Source organism: Coregonus lavaretus (assembly GCF_964263955.1).
Source record: "Coregonus lavaretus genome assembly, chromosome: 10".
In the NCBI taxonomy this organism is placed as follows: Eukaryota; Metazoa; Chordata; class Actinopteri; order Salmoniformes; family Salmonidae; genus Coregonus; species Coregonus lavaretus.
The window spans coordinates 40,554,531-40,570,297 of NC_139997.1; the positions used below are offsets into that span (position 1 = coordinate 40,554,531).

General features: G+C 40.4%; 1 pseudogene across 1 annotated transcript; it reads right to left on the bottom strand.

Moving 5' to 3' along the window:
• Positions 1-6,900: 6,900 nt before the first annotated feature.
• Positions 6,901-15,659, bottom strand: LOC311136336 (RPA-related protein RADX-like; annotated as a pseudogene). Its single transcript has 12 exons — positions 15,452-15,659; positions 15,167-15,261; positions 14,953-15,066; positions 14,793-14,867; positions 14,573-14,672; positions 14,291-14,442; positions 14,059-14,217; positions 12,298-12,379; positions 11,622-11,717; positions 8,433-8,615; positions 7,939-8,114; positions 6,901-7,068 (listed from the first exon to the last, which is right to left on the bottom strand). The product of its transcript is annotated as an RPA-related protein RADX-like (transcript).
• Positions 15,660-15,767: the final 108 nt, after the last annotated feature.

Below are 15,767 nucleotides of genomic sequence, written 5' to 3' on the forward strand. Positions count from 1 at the left end.
CCCTCTAACTACCCTGAATGCCTCTGCTGGTCCTACAGCTATTGTATGCAGTAATCATGTGCCTATGAACCAGATGTATACTGTTAGCACTGAGGCGGTGTGCCCTAGTAGGAAGTCCACTGTGTGCAGCTCACCCTGCACTAACATTAACAATATGAGCATGTCTACTTCTGCTAAGCTTCCCAGTAAAGCAATGAAAACAATCGAGCATCCCAGAAAAGTGCTAAAAATAGCCGACATTAACATATGTAGCTTAAGAAACAAGGTTCATGAAATCAATACTTTTCTAGTAACTGACATTCATATTGGGCTTCCGAGTGGCGGAGCGGTCTAAGGCACTGCATCTCAGTGCTTGAGGTGTCACTACAGACCCCCTGGTTCGATTCCAGGCTGTATCACAACCGGCCGTGATTGGGAGTCCCATAGGGCGGCGCACAATTGGCCCATCGTTGGCCGGTGTAGGCCAATATTGTAAATAAGCATTTGTTCTTAACTGACTTGCCTAGTTAAATAAAGGTAAAACTAAAAAATAATTACAAAATATTCTGACAATCTCTGAAACTCACTTAGATAATACCTTTGATGATACATGTTCATAACATCTACATGCCAAAGGTTGAGGTGTTGCCGTTTATATTCAGAACCACATTCCTGTAAAGCTTAGAGAGGATCTCATGTTAAATACTGTTGAAGTAATATGGTTACAGGTTCATTTGCCTCACCTAAAGCCCATTCTAGTGGGAAGCTGCTATAGACCACCAAGTGCTAACAGTCAGTATCTGGATAACGTGTGAAATGCTTGATAATGTATGTGATATCAACACAGAGGTATATTTTCTGGGTGATTTAAATATTGACTGGCTTTCATCTGGCTGCCCACTAAAGATAAAGCTTCAAACTGTAACTAGTGCCTGCAACCTGGTTCAGGTTATCTGTCAACCTACCAGGGTAGTTACAAACAGCACAGGAATGAAATCATCAACATGTATTGATCACATCTTTACTAATGCTGCAGAAATTTGCTTTAAAGCTGTATCCAAATCCATCGGATGTAGTGATCACAATATAGTAGCCTTTCTAGGAAAACCAACGTTCCAAAGGCTGGGCCTAATAAAGTGTATAAGAGGTCATACAATACGTTTTGTAGTGATCCTATGTTGTTGATGTAAATAATATTTCTTGGTCTGTGGTGTGTAATGAGGAGCAACCAGATGCTGCCCTTGACACATTTATGAAATTCCTTATTCCAGTTACTAATAAGCATGCACCCATTAAGAAAATGACTGTAAAAACTGTCAAACCCCCATGGATTGATGAGGAATTTAAAAATGGTATGGTTGAGAGGGATGAGGCAAAAGGAATGGCAAATAAGTCTGGCTGCACAACCGATTGGCAAACGTACTGCAAATTGAGAAATCATGTGACTAAACTGAATAAAAAGAAGAAGAAACTACACTATGAAACAAAGATAAATGACAAAGAATGATAGTAAAAAGCTTTGGAGCATCTTAAATGAAACTTTGGGCAAAAAGGCAAACTCAGCTCCATCATTCATTGAATCAGATGGCTCATTCATCATAAAACCCACTGATATTGCCAATTACTTTAATGATTTTTCATTGGCAAGATTAGCAAACTTAGGCATGACATGCCAGCAACAAACACTGACACTACACATCCAAGTATAAGTGATCAAATTATGAAAGACAAGCATTATCATTTTGAATTCTGTCAAGTGAGTGTGGAAGAAGTGAAAAAAAGTATTGTTGTCTATCAACTTGGATGGAAAATTACTGACGATAATAGTGGACAATATTGCCACTCCTATTTGCCATATCTTCAATCTAAGCCTACTAGAAAATGTGTGTCCTCAGGCCTGGAGGGAAGCAAAAGTAATTCACTACCCAATAATAGAAAAGCCCCCTTTACTGGCTCAAATAGCCGACCAATCAGCCTGTTACCAACCCTTAGTAAACTTTTGGGGAAAAAATTGTCTGATCAGATACAATGCAATTTTTTTTCTGTAAACAAATTGACAACAGACTTTCAGCACGCTTATAGGGAAGGACATACAACAAGCACTTACACAAATGACTGATGATTGGCTGAGAGAAATTGATGATAAAAAGATTGTGGGAGCTGTTTTGTTAGACTTCAGTGTGGCTTTTGACATTATCTGCTGATGGAAAAACATGTGTTATGGTTTTACACCCCCAGCTATATTGTGGATAAAGAGTTACCTGTCTAACAGAACACAGAGGGTGTTCTTTAATGGAAGCCTCTTCAACATAATCCAGGTAGAATCAGGAATTCCCCTGGGCAGCTGTCTAGGCCCCTTACCTTTTTCAATCTTTACTAATGACATGCCACTGGCCTTGAGGAAAGCCAGTGTAGCTATGAATGCGGATGACTCAACACTATACGCGTCAGTTACTACAGCGAGTGAAATCACTGCAACACTTAACAAAGAGCTGCAGTTAGATTTCAGAATGGGTGGCAAATAATAAATTAGTACTAAATATTTCAAATACTAAGAGCATTGTATTTGGGACAAATCATTCACTACACCCTAAACCTCAACTAAATCTTGTAATAAATAATGTGGAAATTTAGCAAGTTGAGGTGACTAAACTGCTTGAGGTGACCATGGATTGTAAACTGTCATGGTCAAAACATGTTAATACAACAGTAGCTAAGATGGGGAGAAGTCTGTCCATAATAAAGCGTTGCTCTGCCTTTTTAACAACACTATCAACAAGGCAGGTCCTACAGGCCCTAGTTTTGTCGCACCTGGACTACTGTTCAGTCGTGTGGTCAGGTGCCACAAAGAGGGACCTCGTAAAATTTGAATTGGCTCAGAACAGGGCAGCACGGCTGGCCCTTAAATGTACACGGAGAGCTAACATGGCTCAAAGTAGAGGAGAGATTGACTTAATCACTACTTGTTTTTGTAAGTGTTGACATGCTGAATGCACCGAGGTGTCTGTTTAAACTACTAGCACACAGCTCCGACACCCATGCATACCCCGCAAGCCATGCCACCAAAGGTCTCTTCACAATCCATGTCAAGAACAGACTATGGGAGGCGCACAGTACTACACAGAGCCATGGCTACATGGAACTCTATTCCACATCAGGAAACTGATGCAAGCAGTAGAATCAGATAAAAAATATATATATAAAAATACACCTTATGGAACAGCTGACTGTGAATAGACACACACAGGCACAGACACATGATAAGACACACACTCTACACACACGTCCACATGGACGTTGTATTGTATACAGTGCATTCGGAAGGTATTCAGACCCCTTGACTTTTTTTCCACATTTTGTTACGTTACAGCCTTGTTCTAAAATATATTAAATTGTCCCCCCCCCCCCCCCCCCCCATCAATCTACACACAATAGCCCATAATGACAAAGCAAAAACAGGTTTTTAGAAATTATTGCAAATGTATTCCAAATAAAAACGGAAATATCACATTTACATAAGTATTCAGACCCTATACTCAGTACTTTGTTGAAGCACCTTTGGCAGCGATTACAGCCTTGAGTTTTCTTAGGTATGACACTACAAGCTTGGCACACCTGTATTTGGGGAGTTTCTCCCATTTTTCTCTGCAGATCCTCTCAAGCTCTGTCAGGTTGGATGGGGAGCGTCGCTGCACAGCTATTTTCAGGTCTCCAGAGGTGTTCGATCGGGTTCAAGTCCGGGCTCTGGCTGGGCCACTCAAGGACATTCAGAGACTTGTCCCGAAGCCACTCCTGTGTTGTCTTGGCTGTGTGCTTAGGGTCGTTGTCCTGTTGGAAGGTGAACCTTCGCCCCAGTCTGACGTCATGAGCGCCCTGAAGCAGTTTTTCATCAAGGATCTCTCTGTACTTTGCTCTGTTCATCTTTCCCTCGATCCTGACTAGTCTTCCAGTCCCTGCCGCTGAAAAACATCCCCACAGCATGATGCTGCCTCCATGCTTCACCGTAGGGATGGTATTGGCCAGGTGATGAGCAGTGCCTGGTTTCCGCCAGATGTGACGCTTGGCATTCAGATCAAAGAGTTCAATCTTGGTTTCATCAGACCAGAGAATCTTGTTTCTCATGGTATGAGAGACCTTTAGTTGCCTTTTGGCAAACTCCAAACGGGCTGTCATGTGCCTTTTACTGAGGAGTAGCTTCCATCTGGCTACTCTACCATAAAGGCTTGATTGGTGGAGTGCTGCAGAGATGGTTTTCCTTCTGGAAGGTTCTCCCATCTCCACAGAGGAACTCTGGAGCTCTGTTAGAGTGACCATCGGGTTCTTGGTCACCTCCCTGACCAAGGCCCCTTCTCCCCCGATTGCTCAGTTTGGCTGGGTGGCCAGCTCTAGGAAGAGTCTTGGTGGTTCCAAACTTCTTCCATTTATGAATGATTGAGGCCACTGTTTCCTTGGGGACCTTCAATGCTGCAGACATTTTTGGTACCCTTCCCCAGATCTGTACCTCGACACAATCCTGTCTCGGAGCTCTACGGACAATTCCTTCGACCTCATGGCTAGGTTTTTGCTCTGACATACACTGTCAACTGTGGGACCTTATATAGACAGGTGTGTGCCTTTCCAAATCATGTCCAATCAATTGAATTTACCACAGGTGGACTCCAATCAAGTTATAGAAACATCTCAAGGATGATAAATGGAAACAGGATACACCTGAGCTCAATTTTGAGTCTCATAGCAAAGGGTCTGAATACTTATGTAAATAAGGTGTTTGTTTTTTATTTTTAATAAATAAGCAAAAAATTATAAAAACATGTTTTCACTTTGTCATTATGGGGTATTGTGTGTAGATTGAGGAAAAATAAATATTTTAATCAATTTTAAAATAAGGCTGTAACGTAACAAAATGTGGAAAAAGTCAAGGGGTCTGAATACTTTCCGAATGCACTGTATAGGTAATAGTGGAGTAGTGGCCTGAGGGAACACACTAAATGTATTGGGTAAAGTGTTATGAAATGTAATGTCATGTAATATTTTAAACTGTATATAACTGTCTTAATGTTGCTGGACCCCAGGAAGAGTAGCTGCGGCCTTGGCAGCAGCTAATGGGGATCCTTAATAAATACAAATACAAAACATTTTGGGACTACAGTGGGGAAAAAATGTATTTAGTCAGCCACCAATTGTGCAAGTTCTCCCACTTAAAAAGATGAGAGAGGCCTGTAATTTTCATCATACGTACACGTCAACTATGACAGACAAAATGAGAAAAAGAAATCCAGAAAATCACATTGTAGGATTTTTTATGAATTTATTTGCAAATTATGGTGGAAAATAAGTATTTGGTCAATAACAAAAGTTTCTCAATACTTTGTTATATACCCTTTGTTGGCAATGACACAGGTCAAACGTTTTCTGTAAGTCTTCACAAGGTTTTCACACACTGTTGCTGGTATTTTGGCCCATTCCTCCATGCAGATCTCCTCTAGAGCAGTGATGTTTTGGGGCTGTCGCTGGGCAACACGGACTTTCAACTCCCTCCAAAGATTTTCTATGGGGTTGAGATCTGGAGACTGGCTAGGCCACTCCAGGACCTTGAAATGCTTCTTACGAAGCCACTCCTTCGTTGCCCGGGCGGTGTGTTTGGGATCATTGTCATGCTGAAAGACCCAGCCACGTTTCATCTTCAATGCCCTTGCTGATGGAAGGAGGTTTTCACTCAAAATCTCACGATACATGGCCCCATTCATTCTTTCCTTTACACGGATCAGTCGTCCTGGTCCCTTTGCAGAAAAACAGCCCCAAAGCATGATGTTTCCACCCCCATGCTTCACAGTAGGTATGGTGTTCTTTGGATGCAACTCAGCATTCTTTGTCCTCCAAACACGACGAGTTGAGTTTTTACCAAAAAGTTCTATTTTGGTTTCATCTGACCATATGACATTCTCCCAATCCTCTTCTGGATCATCCAAATGCACTCTAGCAAACTTCAGATGGGCCTGGACATGTACTGGCTTAAGCAGGGGGACACGTCTGGCACTGCAGGATTTGAGTCCCTGGCGGCGTAGTGTGTTACTGATGGTAGGCTTTGTTACTTTGGTCCCAGCTCTCTGCAGGTCATTCACTAGGTCCCCCCGTGTGGTTCTGGGATTTTTGCTCACCGTTCTTGTGATCATTTTGACCCCACGGGGTGAGATCTTGCGTGGAGCCCCAGATCGAGGGAGATTATCAGTGGTCTTGTATGTCTTCTATTTCCTAATAATTGCTCCCACAGTTGATTTCTTCAAACCAAGCTGCTTACCTATTGCAGATTCAGTCTTCCCAGCCTGGTGCAGGTCTACAATTTTGTTTCTGGTGTCCTTTGACAGCTCTTTGGTCTTGGCCATAGTGGAGTTTGGAGTGTGACTGTTTGAGGTTGTGGACAGGTGTCTTTTATACTGATAACAAGTTCAAACAGGTGCCATTAATACAGGTAACGAGTGGAGGACAGAGGAGCCTCTTAAAGAAGAAGTTACAGGTCTGTGAGAGCCAGAAATCTTGCTTGTTTGTAGGTGCCCAAAGACTTATTTTCCACCATAATTTACAAATAAATTCATTAAAAATCCTACAATGTGATTTTCTGGATTTCTTTTTCTCAATTTGTCTGTCATAGTTGACGTGTACCTATGATGAAAATTACAGGCCTCTCATCTTTTTAAGTGGGAGAACTTGCACAATTGGTGGCTGACTAAATACCTTTTTCCCCCACTGTATATCAACAATGGACTAATGAAACAAATACTAAAATATCATTTTTGGGTGGAGTTTTCCTTTAAGTTTTTCTCCAGATACTCAAACCCCCAGTTTAAAAAAGGAGAACAAATTGGCACAAACAATATCTACAAAAATATTTCCAGAATTTAACAATAAAATGTGTCAGACTTGTCAGACAAGACAACACATAATGTGGTCCAATATCTTAACCAAAGCGATGTCTGTCATTCTATACACCTTGGTGATGAGAACCTCTACTTTCTCTCCTCCCAGATGAGAGGTCAAGGATACACACAAAATGAGTGTCTTTCAGCTCCTCAGCAGTTGACAAAATCTCTTCTGAAAGAACAAAAAAGAAAAACCAGCATACACAAATTAACTTCAGAGTATTTAAAGTAACTGTACAGTGAAAATCTCACTTTTAAAAGTTCATATTCTGTTAATTCATACCCAAATAATGTTGTTGACTCATCCTATACTCGTATGTGGCCAAAGCATAGATTGGAGAGAAAAAAAACACTTCAAAAACCCCACCTCAACCTTGTATCTCAAACAGACAGTTTCAAAAATGCTTGCTATTTCCTTAGAGAATGATGTCATCCTCCTGAATATTTTTAATGACCAGTATACACCCACACCATTCTGTTGTTGGGGTACTCCCACACCATTCTAACACATAAAAGCTGCTTTTTAAACATACTTAATTACACTTTTTTGGAAGGAAAACTATTCCACTCATATTGTAATTAATTATAGGTCATATTTCATAGAAATCTGGAAACACTGAACAGTTACTTTAAGTTGTAGAAACATTATGCATACAGCCCTCCTGAAAACAGTGTCTACATTCTATGTAATTAATTAATCAATGCCTAATATGCGTAGACAGAATGTACCATAAAAATCATGTTTGATTTTACCTTGCACTGTACCATGTAATCAATACTCAGTCTAGCCTCAAGAATGGACAGTGCATTTGCCATAACTGCTCACTGAAGTGGACTCGAGTTTTAAAGTTGAAAGCCCCACTTGAAGGTCAACATTAGGAAATATGATATTGTAAATATGCTTGTGAGCAGGTCATGAACCACGAATAGTAGTCGGCTTGAAAATAGCCAGGATCTTCCGCCTCAGCTAAAAGCAGTGCCCCATGACTGGCTCCCAGGGGTGTGTGTTTACCCTCGTGTCCCCCTCTACCCGGTGAGTTACCGGGTTCAGGGAGAGCAGCCTCACTCTGGCCCCTGCGAGAGGGCAGATGAAGCCTGCAGACAGGCAGGACAGAAGTGTGTTGTCATGGGGGTCTTGAGGTACACCTAAGGACCTGCGGTCCCCAGATGACATCAAAGGAACAAAAGCACCATCGATGGCCATCCACTGGTTTATACCTGCCAGCGAGAGAGAGATACATGGTAGTGTGTCTGCAACTCCTGTACTCACAAACAATACAGTGAGTATAACATGCAAAATTATACATTCATGCATGTCCTATTTTAACAAAGGGAGATGTATAAGTGCATTTAAAATAGCATACAATCAACACATTTTACAGTAAAACAATTAAATTAAATAAGTAAAAGCAAACAAGCAATAAAAGATGAATAAAACATTAAAAAAACACTAAGGATGTATAAAACAAAATCCCTGATTAACTCCAGTCAAATGAAAGAAATGCATATAAATGATGAACATGAGCTCTACATTAACAAATATTGTGGTTTTATAGTATCATTTGCAGGCTACTGGTGAGAGGGTGTCTGTGGTTTGCTCTAGCATCCACCTGGCAGCATGGAGGTTACTCTGCTGCAGCAGAAGGGTATTGTCGACAAATCTGTATATCTGAGAAAGGCACTCTGGGTACACACAACTAGGATGTAAATGGGTCAATGGTAAGACGTGCATATTTTGGTGTCCCAATGAAATATTTTCAAAAAATTCAACAACCAATATATACCATTTTATGTTATGTAACTATGCATTTTCTCTTTTACTGTATCCTAAAATAGTTAATGGTGCTCAGAAGACAAATGTAATCTATATAACTGTTAATAAAACATCTTAAATCTAAACAAAAGTGTCAAAATATTATTCTGGCATGATTTTGTAAGGGTCTACTGCACTACACTTGTATATGAGTAAGACAGTTGAGGCAGAAAGGTTTTAAATACTTGAAATATTTTTGTCAGAAAAAAATGGCCTTTTGATTATCATTCGGTGCAACCGACATAGTCACCATTTTGGATCAAATCATATGATGATACTCGTGACAATATGTTACATCATTAAGATGCCTGTTAGATACCCTTTGATTAAGAAGAAAGGTTAGCAAGTCTCTCGTAAATGTTTAATAAGTTCTCATTTCCACTCCCTGTCAGGTTTTACCCCCAAAAAATTGCATAATTCGGTACAACCGCTAAAAAAAACAATACACATGTGGAATTATCTGAAAAGCTTGTATTTTATTTTGATACTCATGATACATACTTAAGGTCAAAGTCAAGTGTTCTCATTGGTGCACAAGCAGTTGCCTGTAAAACATGTTTACGTGAGAAAAGTCATACGGTACAGACAAAACTATCATTCGGAGTCTCCAGAAATCCCAGTAGCACCATATGACTAAACAGTTGTACTGAATGATATCAATCTCTTTGTCTTTGTATTAAATTATCTATTCATCTACATATTTTTAATTGTACACAGAAATATATAATGTTATCTACTTTTAAGTAAAAACAAGTTTTTGTAGGATAAGGATGTTTTTATGTCCATGTTATACAATTCTATAGTGCACAACAAGCAGCTAATACTGAAAATATGTGTAAGTAAATAACTACTATCCTATTAATCTAGATATAAACTCAGCAAAAAAAGAAACGTCCCTTTTTTAGGACCCTGTCTTTCAAAGATAATTCGTAAAAATCCAAATAACTTCACAGATCTTCATTGTAAGGGGTTTAAACACTGTTTCCCATGCTTGTTCAATTAACCATAAACAATTAATGAACATGCACCTGTGGAACGGTCGTTAAGACACCAACAGCTTACAGACGGTAGGCAATTAAGGTCACAGTTATGAAAACTTAGGACACTAAAGAGGCCTTTCTACTGACTCTGAAAAACACCAAAAGAAAGATGCCAGGGTCCCTGCTCATCTGCGTGAACGTGCCTTAGGCATGCTGCAAGGAGGCATGAGGACTGCAGATGTGGCCAGGGAAATAAATTGCAATGTCCGTACTGTGAGACGCCTAAGACAGCGCTACAGGGAGACAGGACGGACAGCTGATCGTCCTCGCAGTGGCAGACCACGTGTAACAACACCTGCACAGGATCGGTACATCCGAACATCACACCTGTGGGACAGGTACAGGATGGCAACAACAACTGCCCGAGTTACACCAGGAACGCACAATCCCTCCATCAGTGCTCAGACTGTCCGCAATAGGTTGAGAGAGGCTGGACTGAGGGCTTGTAGGCCTGTTGTAAGGCAGGTCCTCACCAGACATCACCGGCAACAACGTCACCTATGGGCACAAACCCACCGTCACTGGACCAGACAGGACTGGCAAAAAGTGCTCTTCACTGACGAGTCGCGGTTTCGTCTCACCAGGGGTGATGGTCGGATTCGCGTTTATCGTCGAAGGAATGAGCGTTACACCAAGGCCTGTACTCTAGAGCGGGATGGTCTGGGGCGGTGTGTCACAGCATCATTGGACTGAGCTTGTTGTCATTGCAGGCAATCTCATCGCTGTGCGTTACAGGGAAGATATCCTCCTCCTTCATGTGGTACCCTTCCTGCAGGCTCATCCTGACATGACCCTCCAGCATGACAATGCCACCAGCCATACTGCTTGTTCTGTGTGTAATTTCCTGCAAGACAGGAATGTCAGTGTTCTGCCATGGCCAGCGAAGAGCCCGGATCTCAATCCCATTGAGCACGTCTGGGATTATTGTCAATTTGAGAATCTGTTACAACTTTTGCTGCAAAGTAACAATTTGTCTTTAATGTTTGAACCTCATGAATTGCTTTCACAATTATATATATATATTTTTTAATTCTCTATTTTAATCTTGCACTGTTCTGAACAAACTTAAACTCATTTGTGGATGTTTTCATGTTACATTTGAATATTTTTACAAGATATTGCACAGAGCAATTTCATTTGTTTTTAATTAAATCTGTAATTGATGTAATGTAGAAGAACACTGTTTCTTATATGTTTTGGATTTTAATGTTTGAATGTCATTACTGTATTTCAAGAACTTTACTATTTATGTTTTATATTGATTCTTAAAACTGTTTTAAACATTGTTTGAAAAATTAATCATAATGCATCATTTTAATCCTGTTTTTAGAAGTTCATTGCCATGTTCATGATGAAATGTTTCTGCGTGATAATCATTTGAGTCACATTTTTTGTAATTTATTAAGCATTAAAGGCATCATTGTTGTTGAATAAGAAACCATACTTACTGTTTAATTTGTGTGTTTGAGTAAGAGGGAAAGAGAGAGAGATCTGCCTAAAAAATGACACTGTTCGGTGAAACCAGCAATGATCATTCGGTAATACCAGTGTTTTTAATGTAAAAAAATAAGAACATTATTTTACTGTCTAAAAATGCAGAGAGAAGCTCAGTCTATAAGAGAAACATTCATTTTTGTAAAATTCTATATGGTTTAAATTTTTTATATAACAAATTAATGGTCGCACAGAATTACTTTTTTTAGGAGGTAAATTTAACAGTTGCATAAAAAGACAATTTTTGTACACATTTTTTTGTTGTGACAAATCCTGAAAGTGCATAGGTAACACTCAAGGGAACATAAAATGAGTTTCAAAATTTATATTTTTCCCTTTTTAAAACCTTATTCGTCATTGGCCCAAATTTTCGGACACTTCTCATCTCTGCTTCAGCCATGAGCTGCTTTCCCACGATGATCTATCACAGTCTGTAACCACTCTCGCCAAGAGCGCCTTCACTATGTGGAATATCTTAGAAACAAAATACAATAGGTGTATCAGTGTCCCTAGCCTTGTTGTAACACCCCTCATTAATGATGCAATGGCAAGCAGTTTCCATGGTTCCAGACTGAGACAGCGTAGTTAATTTCTCAGGCTAGCCATGCTTAGTCCATAAAGAGAGGAATAGAAGTTAGGCCACAGATAAGTGGTGAGAAAGTATGTTCATGTGGCACAGCACTCATATACCTGATGGCCCTTGTTGTCCACTGGCTCTGGTTTGGTCTGGGTTTCCCGTATAGCTCAGTTGGTACAGCATGGCGTTTGCAACGTCAGGGTTGTGGGTTCGATTCCCACGGGGAAATGTATGCACTCACTAACTGTAAGTCGCTCTGGATAAGAGCGTCTGCTAAATGACTAAAATGTTAATGTTTCTTTCTAGTGGACCAACTCCTTCCTCTTCCTCGGATTCAGAATCACTCTCCTCTTCCTGCTCCACTAGCTCCTATTCTGTAAAGCCATGGCTAGCTTCTCTGTGAACAGACAAAGCTCTCATCATAACCTGAGCTACTGGGTGGGTTCCTGATGGGCATAGAGAAATTATTACAGTTACCTGGAATGGCGGAGCATAGAAGTTGATTCATTACCCTTTCTCTTGCATCCTGGCACGAGTGATGTTGCATCGCTTCATCACTCTAAAAGACAAAATAAAATAATTCTAAAACATGCGAGTGACGTCATCATGACAATGTAAAATATACTAATACAATTTCAAATGCCGTAGTAAAGGGGAGGTAGAAGTAGAAATTGAAATGTTTAGTAATGTTTTATAGCCTACCTGTGGTTTAGGGATTCAAACTCTTCTTGGGCCGTGTTGTTCCCCCCGTCTGCTGGGTGAGCTCTGCACACCAGAGGGCGATGTTTCGCTGTTTATCTGTGTTTCGGTTATTTCTACAGTCTTCTGATCACTGGGTGGGTCAGGTACAGCCACACCAGTCTCACCCACAGACTGAACCGTATTCTAAACTTTACTTACCAATGGCAAATCATTCCTATAAAGTAATGTCCAGGTAACTGTTGTTTTTTTGTCTTGCAATGTATCCTGTCCTGTTATTTTTCTTGTAAAAAACAACAACACATCGACTTTAGAAAAATATAATTAGTGTGTTAAAATAACATGAAGTGTGTTATACACATTGAGTATACCAAACATTAGGAACACCTGTTCTGCCCTCAGAACAGCCTCAATTCATCGGGGTATGGACTCCACAAGGTGTCGAAACCGTTCCACAGGGATGTTGGCCCATGTTGACTCCAATGCTTCCCACAGTTGTGTTAAGTTGGCTGGATGTCCTTTAGGTAGTGGACAATTCTTGATAAACACGAGAAACGGTTGAGCGTGAAAAACCCAGCAGCGTTGCAGTTCTTGACACAAACCGGTGCGCCTGGCACCTACTACCATACCCAGTTCAAAGGACTTAAATGTTTTGTCTTGCCCATTCAACCTCTGAATGGCACACATACACAGCATACCACCCTGCAGTCTTTAGGATGGGACGTTAAACGGGTGTCCTGACTCTCTGTGGTCACTAAAGATCCCATGGCACTTATTGTAAGAGTAGGGACGTTAACCCCAGTGTCCTGGCTAAATTCCCAATGTGGTCCCCATACCATCATGGCCACCAACTCATCCCCAGCTTCCAATTGGCTCATTCATCTCCCCTGTAACTATTCCCCAGGTCGTTGCCCCACATTTTTAGCTATGTTTTTGCATGTTAATTTGGCATTAATACGTGTCACATATCAGTTAAAAAACAATGTAAAAAATAAAAACTCTAATAATTATAATCTATTTTTTGCTTTCATGAGTAAGGCAGCTCCAAAATGCAGGTGTTTCAGCCTAGCTCAGTGCTTTCTGTGGTGATGGGGCAGCCAGCGGAAAATATGGAGCATAGGTGTCGGTAATGTTCTCTAGTTGCGCCGTGATTGGCTCACAATGATACTATAATACAGATTTTGTTTTTTACCACATTGTGGTTTTAAACCACATTGTAGAACACTCAAATTGAGTTTTGAAACACTAAAAACAATCATAGGCAAACATGGTACAGGTGTCATCTATAATGCATTACATCATATATACACATGTATGTATAAACAAAACAAAACAAAGTACAGTGGATAAAAGGACAACTAGGCACTTATAAAAATTGGAGGATAAGGTGGCAGGCTTTGGCACAGACATGTCACATAATTGGTTATTTTCATCAAGACAAACATTTAAAATTTAGATTTTGGCTGGACAGCTGACAAAAAAAAAGATAATCCTTAATTTCATTGTATAACTCACAGTGAAGCAATCTATAACGCCTACCTGGTCTGACAGTGCCTCCTTTGGCCATTCCACATATTGCACAGCCATGATCTGACCTTGGATTGCCAGCCGCTTGTGCTAACGATAATGCAGAACCTCCATCTCCCTCTTTAGGTAATTTGCAGCAACTAGAGGATAATGATTAAATGGTGATTTCTGCTGTGGTTAAAAAACAACAAACATATTACAGACAGGCATACATCTTTCCTTCTTGAAAAGGTTCACCTCACACACCTGAGCCATCTGCCACTGACTGTGTGAATATCTGAGGGAAGCAATAATGGCCACCAACAACAGTCTTCTTCAGCATGATGCTGTCCTTCAGTCTTGGTCCACTGGATGAAGTTCTTGACCCTGGGGTCCGACACTTAAGGAAAACTACATCTGATCAAGTAAAACAATTACATACTAGATTATACTAACATAATGTTGCAGTGTGTCCATATATTACTTTTTAAATAGAACCGTTTTACTGTTTATATTTTCTTTGTTTCTTTGAAAATGACAGCTGCACTTATCCGTAGTAAATATATGTGTCCCGCAGCTGCTGATGAGGTAAGGCAGTGAGTCTTGCTCTTGACACTTTCTCATCGGAGTGCACACCAAGTATGTTACTGCAATGGGAAGAGGGGAGGGTGCAGAGTGGGAAGAAAATAAGTACAATTAGGAGAGTTCTGTTGCTGTTTACCTATGGAATTGTTTGCATTACAGCTACTAACTGTTATAGCTAGTACTATAGTAAAAAATCTCCAAAATGAAAGGAATATTGGATGCATGGACCCAGCGGTAAGTCCAGTATTCTTCTGGGTCTGCTAAAGAGGGAAATAAATCATGGACATGTGTGTTACATTTTCACAATAAATGACTAGTTCAAGTCTAATGAACACCTCTGACCTGTGTTCCCCTTACTCTTGATTCTTTCCACCCGACCCACAAAAGTTACCAAGCCAATGACATCACATGCAGAATAGTTGGCCATGCGCTCCAATTCTGATCTTGAATAAAAAGCTAGGAATGAGTAGTTCAGGCAGATGATAAAGACTGCTTAGCAATGTTGTAAATGTTACCCAGGGAAAGGCCTTTGTTTTTACATACAATCTAAATTAACTGGTAGGAAACATTAGGCAAGCCCCATTGAGATGGCACACTTGGCTGGAACCACAGTAAGGAGTGCAGTGGGATTCAGAGGATTCACAAAGATTTCTACAAGGCCATGCAAAGTAAAAATGCACAGTAAAAATGAACAGTTTCACAGTATTCAATATCAGTATACAGTACTCAGAATCAGACAGAATATTGTTTCAAAATGACCAATCAGGAGTGTCTGCCTGGCAACATACCGGTACTGTATGTTGATTTACTGAGTTGTGAATCACTAGGTTAGGTTCAGTACCTAAGAGTGAAAGCTCTTCATTCTGTGGTTGTCTATGTCAGGTCGAGACCTGTTTGGATTACTCTGCTTGAGGGTGTAGTTTTGGAGCTAGACTGCTAGAGCATAGTTCCAACATTCAGTCTCTGGTACCACTCTGGACACAGCTCATTCCACAGGACAAGGACATGGTGACACTTTGGTCTGCGACCTCAAAGTAGGTCTGGAGCATGGAGAAATAAACAAAGAGAGGGCCAATCCTGATGAGACACTTCATACAGAATACTGACAACAACATTCAAAGAGAAGTTAATTATATTTTCAGGGTTGAGTAGAGAAG